This window comes from Hevea brasiliensis, chromosome 5 (genome assembly GCF_030052815.1).
Source record: "Hevea brasiliensis isolate MT/VB/25A 57/8 chromosome 5, ASM3005281v1, whole genome shotgun sequence".
Taxonomy (NCBI): Eukaryota; Viridiplantae; Streptophyta; class Magnoliopsida; order Malpighiales; family Euphorbiaceae; genus Hevea; species Hevea brasiliensis.
In genome coordinates this window covers 68,344,796-68,353,104 of record NC_079497.1, presented here as the reverse complement: position 1 = coordinate 68,353,104, position 8,309 = coordinate 68,344,796, and the positions used below count along the sequence as shown (strand labels likewise).

Sequence of the window (8,309 nt, the reverse complement as noted above, 5' to 3'; positions counted from 1 at the left end):
CACTGTTCAGCCTCTAGAGGATCTGCTGTCCCCTTGAACTCTGTAGCCCCATATTTCATCAATTTATCATATTGCCTCGTAGGAGACTGTGGTTGTACCACTGGTGTCTGTATTGGGACTTGAGTAGGCGCATTACCAGCCATTTGTTGGAATATTGCAGCCATCTGCTGAGCGAACTGAGCAGGAAACTGCGGTACTGCAGGGGCTGGTGCTGCTGAACCACTAACATTTTGTAGGCCTGGGGCATCCCCTTGCACCTCAGCCTCAATAGACTGATCGACTGAACGATCACCCTCTTCCATATTCAATGCGAGGATCTTAGCTTTCCTGAACAATAACACAAGAATATTCACTCTCGTTAGTGCATATTTATACTGTAATGTACTGTATGTATCAAACAATGATATTGAGCAGTTGTACTATGCAAAAAGAACATTCAAATAACAGAATTTAGAAACTTGGCTCTGATACCACTAAAACATGTCACACCCTACCCCTCTGTAAGGCATAACATGATCCCGTAGTATACCTAATGAATTACCAACTCCGTCTACTGATAGCCCATTAAATACACTACAAGGGATTTTAAAAACTTTTCTTACTTCTTTTACAGTGGTGAGCACTATTTACAGGTATTAAAAACTTTGGTGAACTGAAGTGAAACCACTAACTCATTTGGTTTATTTGGAATTTCTGTAAAAATTTTGGCAGAGTGCCATCTGTATTTTGGACAAAACAGTTCTTCAGAAAACCTGTAAAAAGCACTTCAATAATTTTCCCAAATCTCAACTCCAATACATTTCTCAACACAACAATTTATCAACTCAATTCCATAGAAACTTTTCAAAGTCTGAGATAAGGAAATATAATACAACTTTTACAATCCAAAACACTCATAATTAATTTACAACTTCAAGGTACAATTTAATTTACAACTGCTCAAAACCAAAAACAATATGTACATACAGTGTCATACATTACAGTACAAAATGCAAAATACTGGTATACTCATAATACCAGGAAATCCCTCGCTGGATGTATATGCAGCCTAGTCTGCTGCCCTGTCTGTCTCTCTACCTGCGACAGCAATAAAAAGCTATCGCTGAGACAATGTCTCAGTGGTGCACAACATTAACCAAATACAATTTAAATCACAATTCATAAATCATGTAAATAGTGGATACTTAAAACCATAGTCAAATTTAAGACAATAAAGGTCAATAAGAATTTAAACTCCATTTCTCAATATCACAATAATTTTCCATAAGTCAGATCAGGTTTGAATTCAAAAGACAGTATATGTCAAGGAGAGTTTAAATCCATTTCACAACTCATAATACACATCAATAAATCACACACAGCTTAATCATGATCCATAGTTCAATTCGTCCCAAAAGCCGATGGCTAATGAGGTATTCAATTCGTCCCAAAAGTCGATGACTAATGAGGAATAACATGGCTAGCTAGCAAAAATATGAGTACTCATCCAATTCGTCCTCAACAGGCACACACCTCAACACTTCAGCCAGAGAGGGAATTCAATTCGTCCCACTAGACAAGCTAATGAGGAATACGATCAATATACATGATAGCTGTGGTTTCAAACCATTTCCAATGCTTTTCAATCAATAAGTAACCATCAATGTCATTCAAACAATTTTTCACAGTTTCAAACCATTCACAATATTTTTCAATCAATAAGTGTCCATCAAACTCATTTACACAATTTAAAACAATAATATACAAATAGTCAATATTTATTTCAATTGAAAATAATTCAAAAGAAACAGTTGTTGTGCACAAACCTCTGATGACTGTCTCCCTGGTCTGGACTCAGTGTTTCTTTCCCTTTTGTTGAGTCCTTGTTAACTGAGAAACACAATTTGAAGTGTTTCAGTGCTAAATTAAACTGTCTCTATCGATGGTGTTTGGTAAATAATGCACTGAACTCAATTATTCACTTAATCACCTAATATACTGACCCTCGTTGCGTTTTAGGTAAATTAGGTCTTAGTGTCATTAATATGTCATATTCGATAGGGTTTTAGGTTTGGTATGTTTTACCAAAGTCATTTCCTTGTTTAGTGCATTTTAATGCAAATTGCTGGATTCCGGGACACTGGTTTGACCTAACCGGACGATCTAGTTCCCTCGGTTTTCGGGTCTCGGTTGAAACTACAAACTTGTAGATCTAGGTCTTATTGCACGCGGTGCAAAACTTCAGGTCAATCCGAGTTAAGTAGACCAAGTTATGGTCATTACACTATTGCTGGTCAAATGGCATCAATTAGGTCATTTTTTTTGGTCAATTTGGTCAACTTTGGTTCGGCCAGTTTTTGGACCCGAACTTGTGCAAGTTGTTTGACTTGCTTATGGTCATTTCTGGGCTTTGGTGTCTTCATAAGACTTGTAGGTATGGGTCTTAACTATTCTTGGTCAAAATTTCAGGTCAATTGGACCTGGTTTGAGTGAGTTATGGCCTAAACACTCACTGCTGCCCAATTGGTCATTTTTCAGGTCCTAATTGCACCTAATCCGAATTGGTCATTTTTCACATCACCTTGCAAGCAGAATTTTGGTATGGTTTCTCAATGAAAGTTGGCACATTTTGTGCCTAGTTTCACCTCAAATTGGTCTCATACCAATTGAGGTTACACATTTCAGGTTATAGGCTAAAATATACACTGCCCTCAATATGCATTTCACACCCCAACTTCAAACACACACTTACCTTTGCCATTTGTTTACTTACCTACCAAACTGTTTTGACACATTACCAAAAGCATTTTCTACACTACATTAGCATTATTTTGGGCAGATTCCAATCACCCTCAACACACCAAATATCATTCACAATTACAATTTCTAAGTACCATTACAAACACACCTAAACATTACAAACTTTACATACACTTTACAATGTAAATTTACATACATATCATCAATCCTTCTAGGTCAATATTCTGCCCACACTTCCTTCAATATATACCATTACTCAAGTGTCCACAAGCTGCCACAAATCATTCTTCAACATTACATTGCCGTCCCATATACCAATTCCCATCAAAGTGCATAATTCACCATATAAACATGCAATAATTCACTAAGTTACTCAATCACCATGATTAACATTATTTCTCATCAATTATATGCACAAATACCTCATCAAAAACGTGACTCATGGCTGTCCAAATTGACAACAACAATAACCCTTCAAACTCAAAATTTTCCTTCACCAAACTAACACCCATAACATGAACATAAACTTTAACAAAGAAATTCTCAAAATTGCAAACTTAACTTTGATTGTAACTTGCTAAACCTTCACCAAACTTCTCAAATTAGGTGTCAATATCTTCCTTGTGATGTGTAGACAAAGTTTAATGAAGAACACTAAGAGCTTGGAGTTGAAAATGGAGGATGGATCAAGCTTGCATGCAAAACGTCAATGGTGGTTTCAAGGGTTCTTCAATTCGGCCATTTTGAGAACACTTGAGGAAGATGGGATTTCAGATGGTTAGTGGACCTACATCAGCCATATTTCAAGTTTAATTAATCCTATAGTGGTCCACTAACAAAAATTAAATCATATTATAAGTTAACTTTCACTTATTCCACATTTAACCCATGATTTTTGCTATTTAATTTAGGTACCACTAAACTAATTTTTTCATTTTATTTTCTAAGTGTAATACTATTTATTTTTAATGGACATTTAGGTCAAAAGACACTTCGGGATGTCAAATGACTATAATGCCCCTGTTCGGGTTACGTTCCCGATTTTTCGGTAACACCGTATTTTGTCTGTTTTTCGATTTCTCACTTTTCTTTGTACTAATTATTTAATTTTTCTTTGATCTTTCTAATGAGATTTATTCTTCAACAAGGGTCTATTTGTGTCTTAAAAATGTTTTCCAGGGTTCCCCGCAGTCCAGGGCTAGTCAACGGTACACGCCGTGACTTCCCGATGCGGTCACCCATCGCTAGGTTTCCCGGCTCGTTTAACTTGATCACATTTCTTTGCTATGATTTTTCCTTTGTTTTTCTTGTGTTTTCTTTTCTTGTATTTCATTATTTTATGTCTCCTCACTCATATCGAAGTACGGTTCTAGGCATCCTAGCTGTCCGGACAACACTGGTCACCGGAGCAGCAGAACGCACTACCGAACTTTGGGGTGTTACAATTCTCCCCCCCTTAAATAAATTTTGTCTCGAAATTTTACCTGGCATTAGTCTCTGAACAGCTGTGGGTGTTGTCTCCTCATATCCTCTTCACGTTCCCAAGTAGCTTCCTGGCCTGAATGATGGTTCCACAAAGACTTTAACCAGTGTATCTTTGTTCCTCACCGCTTCACCTCATATGCCGAATTTTTATGGGTTCTTCCTCATATGAAAGGTCCGGATTTACTTCAATCTCTTCAATCGACAAGACATGAGATGGGTCTGATCTGTACCTCCTTAACATGGACACATGGAAGACACTGTGTATCCTTGCTAGCTCTGGAGGTAATGCCAACCGGTATGCTAAAGGACCCACTCTTTCCAGAACTTCATATGGTCCGATGAAACGAGGACTTAGTTTCCCCTTTCTGCCAAATCTCATAATCCTCTTCCAAGGAGAAACTTTGAGGAATACCTTATCACCCACTGCATATTCAATATCTCTTCTCTTCAGATCAACATAGGACTTTTGGCGATCTGATGCAGCCTTGAGCCTATCTCTGATCAATCTGATCTTTTCCTCTGTCTGCTGGACAATTTCTGGCCCAATCATCTTCCTTTCACCTACTTCATCCCAACATAAGGGAGTTCTACACTTTCTGCCATACAAAGCTTCATATGGAGGCATCCCTATGCTTGATTGGTAGCTGTTGTTATAAGCAAACTCAATCAAAGGCAAGTGTGTATCCCAACTACCTTCAAATTCAATCACACAAGCCCGTAGCATATCCTCCAATATCTGAATAACCCTCTCAGACTGGCCATCTGTCTGTGGGTGGAATGCTGTGCTGAAGTTCAGTCTAGTTCCTAGGGCTCTCTGAAGACTACCCCAGAATCTAGAAGTGAACCTAGGATCTCTGTCAGACACAATTGATACTGGCACTCCATGCAATTTTACAATCTCATATATGTATAATCTGGCCAATCTTTCCAGGCTATAGTCCATCCGAACTGGCAAAAAGTGAGCAGACTTGGTCAATCTGTCAACTATAACCCATACTGCATCATGACTACTCTGTGTCCTTGGAAGTCCTGTAACAAAATCCATAGTTATTCGTTCCCATTTCCACTGCATCGACAAAGGATGTAACAAACCAGCTGGAACTTGATGTTCTGCCTTTACTTGCTGACAAGTTAGGCATTTGGAAACGAATTCAGCTATATCTCTTTTCATGCCCATCCACCAGTAATGCTCTTTCAGCCCTCTGTACATTTTAGTTCCACCAGGGTGCATAGCAAATGGAGACTCATGTGCTTCCTTCATAATGATCTGTCTCAATTCCACATCACTAGGAACGCACATTCTACCCTGATGTAGCAATAAACCATCATCTCTCACAGAGAATTCAGTTTTCTTGCCTGCCGACTTCTTTCGGTAGCTTCGATATTTTTCATCACTGCGCAGCCATTCGACCGATCAATCAACACCGCTGTACATGCCAAGCAACTACCTGTCCCTCATCATCAATCTCTAAACCGGCATCTTGTGCTTTCAATTCACATACCATGGACATAGGAGAAACTCGAGACTTGCCATAGTCTTACGACTTAAGGCGCCACCACCACATTTGCTTTCCCCGGTGATAGTCTATTAAGCAATCATAATCTTTAATGAGTTCCAACCATCTCCTCCGCCTCAAATTCAATTCCTTCGGTGCCTAAGTACTTCAAGCTCTTGTGATCTGTGTAAATGTAGCATTTCTCCCCATACAAATAGTGTCTCGGATCTTTAGAGCAAAACAATAGCCGCTAACTCTGATCATGTGTTGGGTAGTTCCTCTCATGCGGTTTCAATGGCGTGATGCATAAGCAATGACATTCGATCTTGCATCAAGACACACTAACCCATTGTGAGAAGCATCACTATAAATCGTATATTCTTTACCCGAGTAGGTAAAGTGAGAACTGAGCTTGATTAAGCACCTCTTCAACTCATCAAAACTCACTTGACATTTATCACCCACCAAATTTTACATCTTTCCAAGCGGCTTGGTCAAGTGGAGAAGATAACATAGAAAACCCTTCACAAACCGACGGTAATATCCGGCTAAACCTAAAATCGCAATTTACGTGATGTTCTGGCGACTTCCAATTAAGGATAGCTTCTACCTTGCTGGAATCTACCTTGATCCCTTCAGCTGACACAATATGTCCCAAAAAGGAGATTTCCTTCAGCCAAAATTCACATTTCGACAATTTGGCGTACTGCTTTCTCCTTAAAGTATGCGATACAATCCGCAGATGTCTATCATGCTCCTCTGCACTCCTCGAGTATATCAAAATGTCATCAATAAACACCACCACAAATTGATCAAGATATGGTCCAAGATAGTGTTCATCGGATCCATAAAAGCAATGGAGCATTTGTTAACCCGAATGGCATTACTAGAAACTCATAGTGGCCATATCGAGTTCAAAGCGCTTTTGGAATACTCGCTCTTGCACCTTCAATCGATGATAACCAGATCGCAAATCAATTTTGGAGAATCTGCGCACTTTCAATCGATCGAATGATCATCAAAGCGAGGCAATGGATATCTGTTCTTTATTGTCACCCTATTCAACTGCCTGTAGTCAATGCATAAGCGGAGAGTACCATCCTTCTTCTTAACAAACAACACTGGTGCTCCCCAAGGTGACACACTAGGGCGAATGAAGCCCTTTTCAAGTAACTCTTGCAACTGTATCTTCAACTCCTTCAACTCTGCTGGTGCCATTCTGTATGGCGTTATGGAGATTGGATCCACACCAGGCAGAACATTAATTTCAAACTGCACTTCTCTTTCCGGAGGTAATCCTGGCAATTCATCAGGAAACACATCAGGAAAGTCATATACTGTAGGGATGTCCTTCAATGCTGGACTCCCCACTTGGGTGTCTACTACGTATGCCAAGTATGCTTCACACCCCTTTCTAATCATTTTTCTGGCTAGTGCAGCCGAAATGATGTTTGATGGCAATAACTGTCTTTCCCCATGTATTACCACATCATTGTACTGAGGAAGGCCAAAGTGATCGTCTTGACCTCTGATCCAATCATGGCATGATGTCTAGCTAACCAATCCATGCCCAAGATGATATCATAATCTCTGAAGGGCATTTCAATGAGATCGGACAGAAAAGTGTGTCCTTGGATCACCAAAGGACAATCTCTATACATCCTATTAACCCTGACTTCCTGTCCTAACGGACTTGTTACTAGCACCTCAAAGTCCATTCTTGTACATGGAACAGCAATGCAATCAATGATGCTAGCACTCACATAAGAATGGGTAGAACCAGGATCAAATAACACAAACACATTCTGGTTAAAAGTTGAGAAGGTGCTACCACTACATCGATGTCTCAGCCTCTTCCCTCTGTCTCATGGCATAGACTCTGACTGGAGCACTATCTTGTTCTGAATGTTTTACTGTGCCTTGGCTGCCTGCTGGGTTACCTCTACCCCTGCCTCTACCTCTGCTAGGTGGTTGTGAGCTTCTAGTAATGTGGCTCAATCGACCCTCTGCGCAGAGTAGGAGGTGGTCCAACTCTGCGACTACTGGTGCAGTCCTTGGCAAAGTGTCCGGTGCCTCCACAGTTATAACAGGCTCCAATAGCCTTGTAACAGATTCCACCATGATTCTTTCCACAAGTTTCACATTGGCGGGGAGGATAGGAACCTCTGGTACTCTGCTGACCAGATAGGGGAGGTCTCTATTCTGAATGTCTTCCCCTACCAGATTTCTTGCCACCTCTGCCATGTCCCCCATAGTTCTTCCTCTTTCCAGTATGACCACTGGAACTTTGTTCTACTGATTTTCCCTCTTTCTCTGTCTTCTCTGATCTCTTTTTCTCTAGAGCAGTCTCAAACTCAACTCTTTCCAACTCTACGGCTTGAGAAACAAGTTCAGAGAAGTTAGTGTGTTTGAAGCCGAGCACTTGTACTCTAATACTGGGCTTCAAGCCAGTTTCAAACCTCTTGCATCTCTCCCTGCTGGTAGATAGTAAACTCACTGCATAATGGCTAAGGTGGGAAAATTCTCTTTCATACTCAGCCACTGATCTATTCCCCTGTTTCAGACTTAAGAATTCTTGTAGCTTATGGT

At 40.1% G+C, this 8,309-nt stretch overlaps 1 long non-coding RNA gene across 1 annotated transcript; it reads right to left on the bottom strand.

The window, feature by feature from the left end:
- Positions 1–828: 828 nt before the first annotated feature.
- Positions 829–1,964, bottom strand: LOC131180236 (uncharacterized). The gene is made up of 2 exons (XR_009149037.1): positions 1,806–1,964; positions 829–1,077 (listed from the first exon to the last, which is right to left on the bottom strand). It is a non-coding gene; the product is annotated as an uncharacterized LOC131180236 (long non-coding RNA).
- Positions 1,965–8,309: the final 6,345 nt, after the last annotated feature.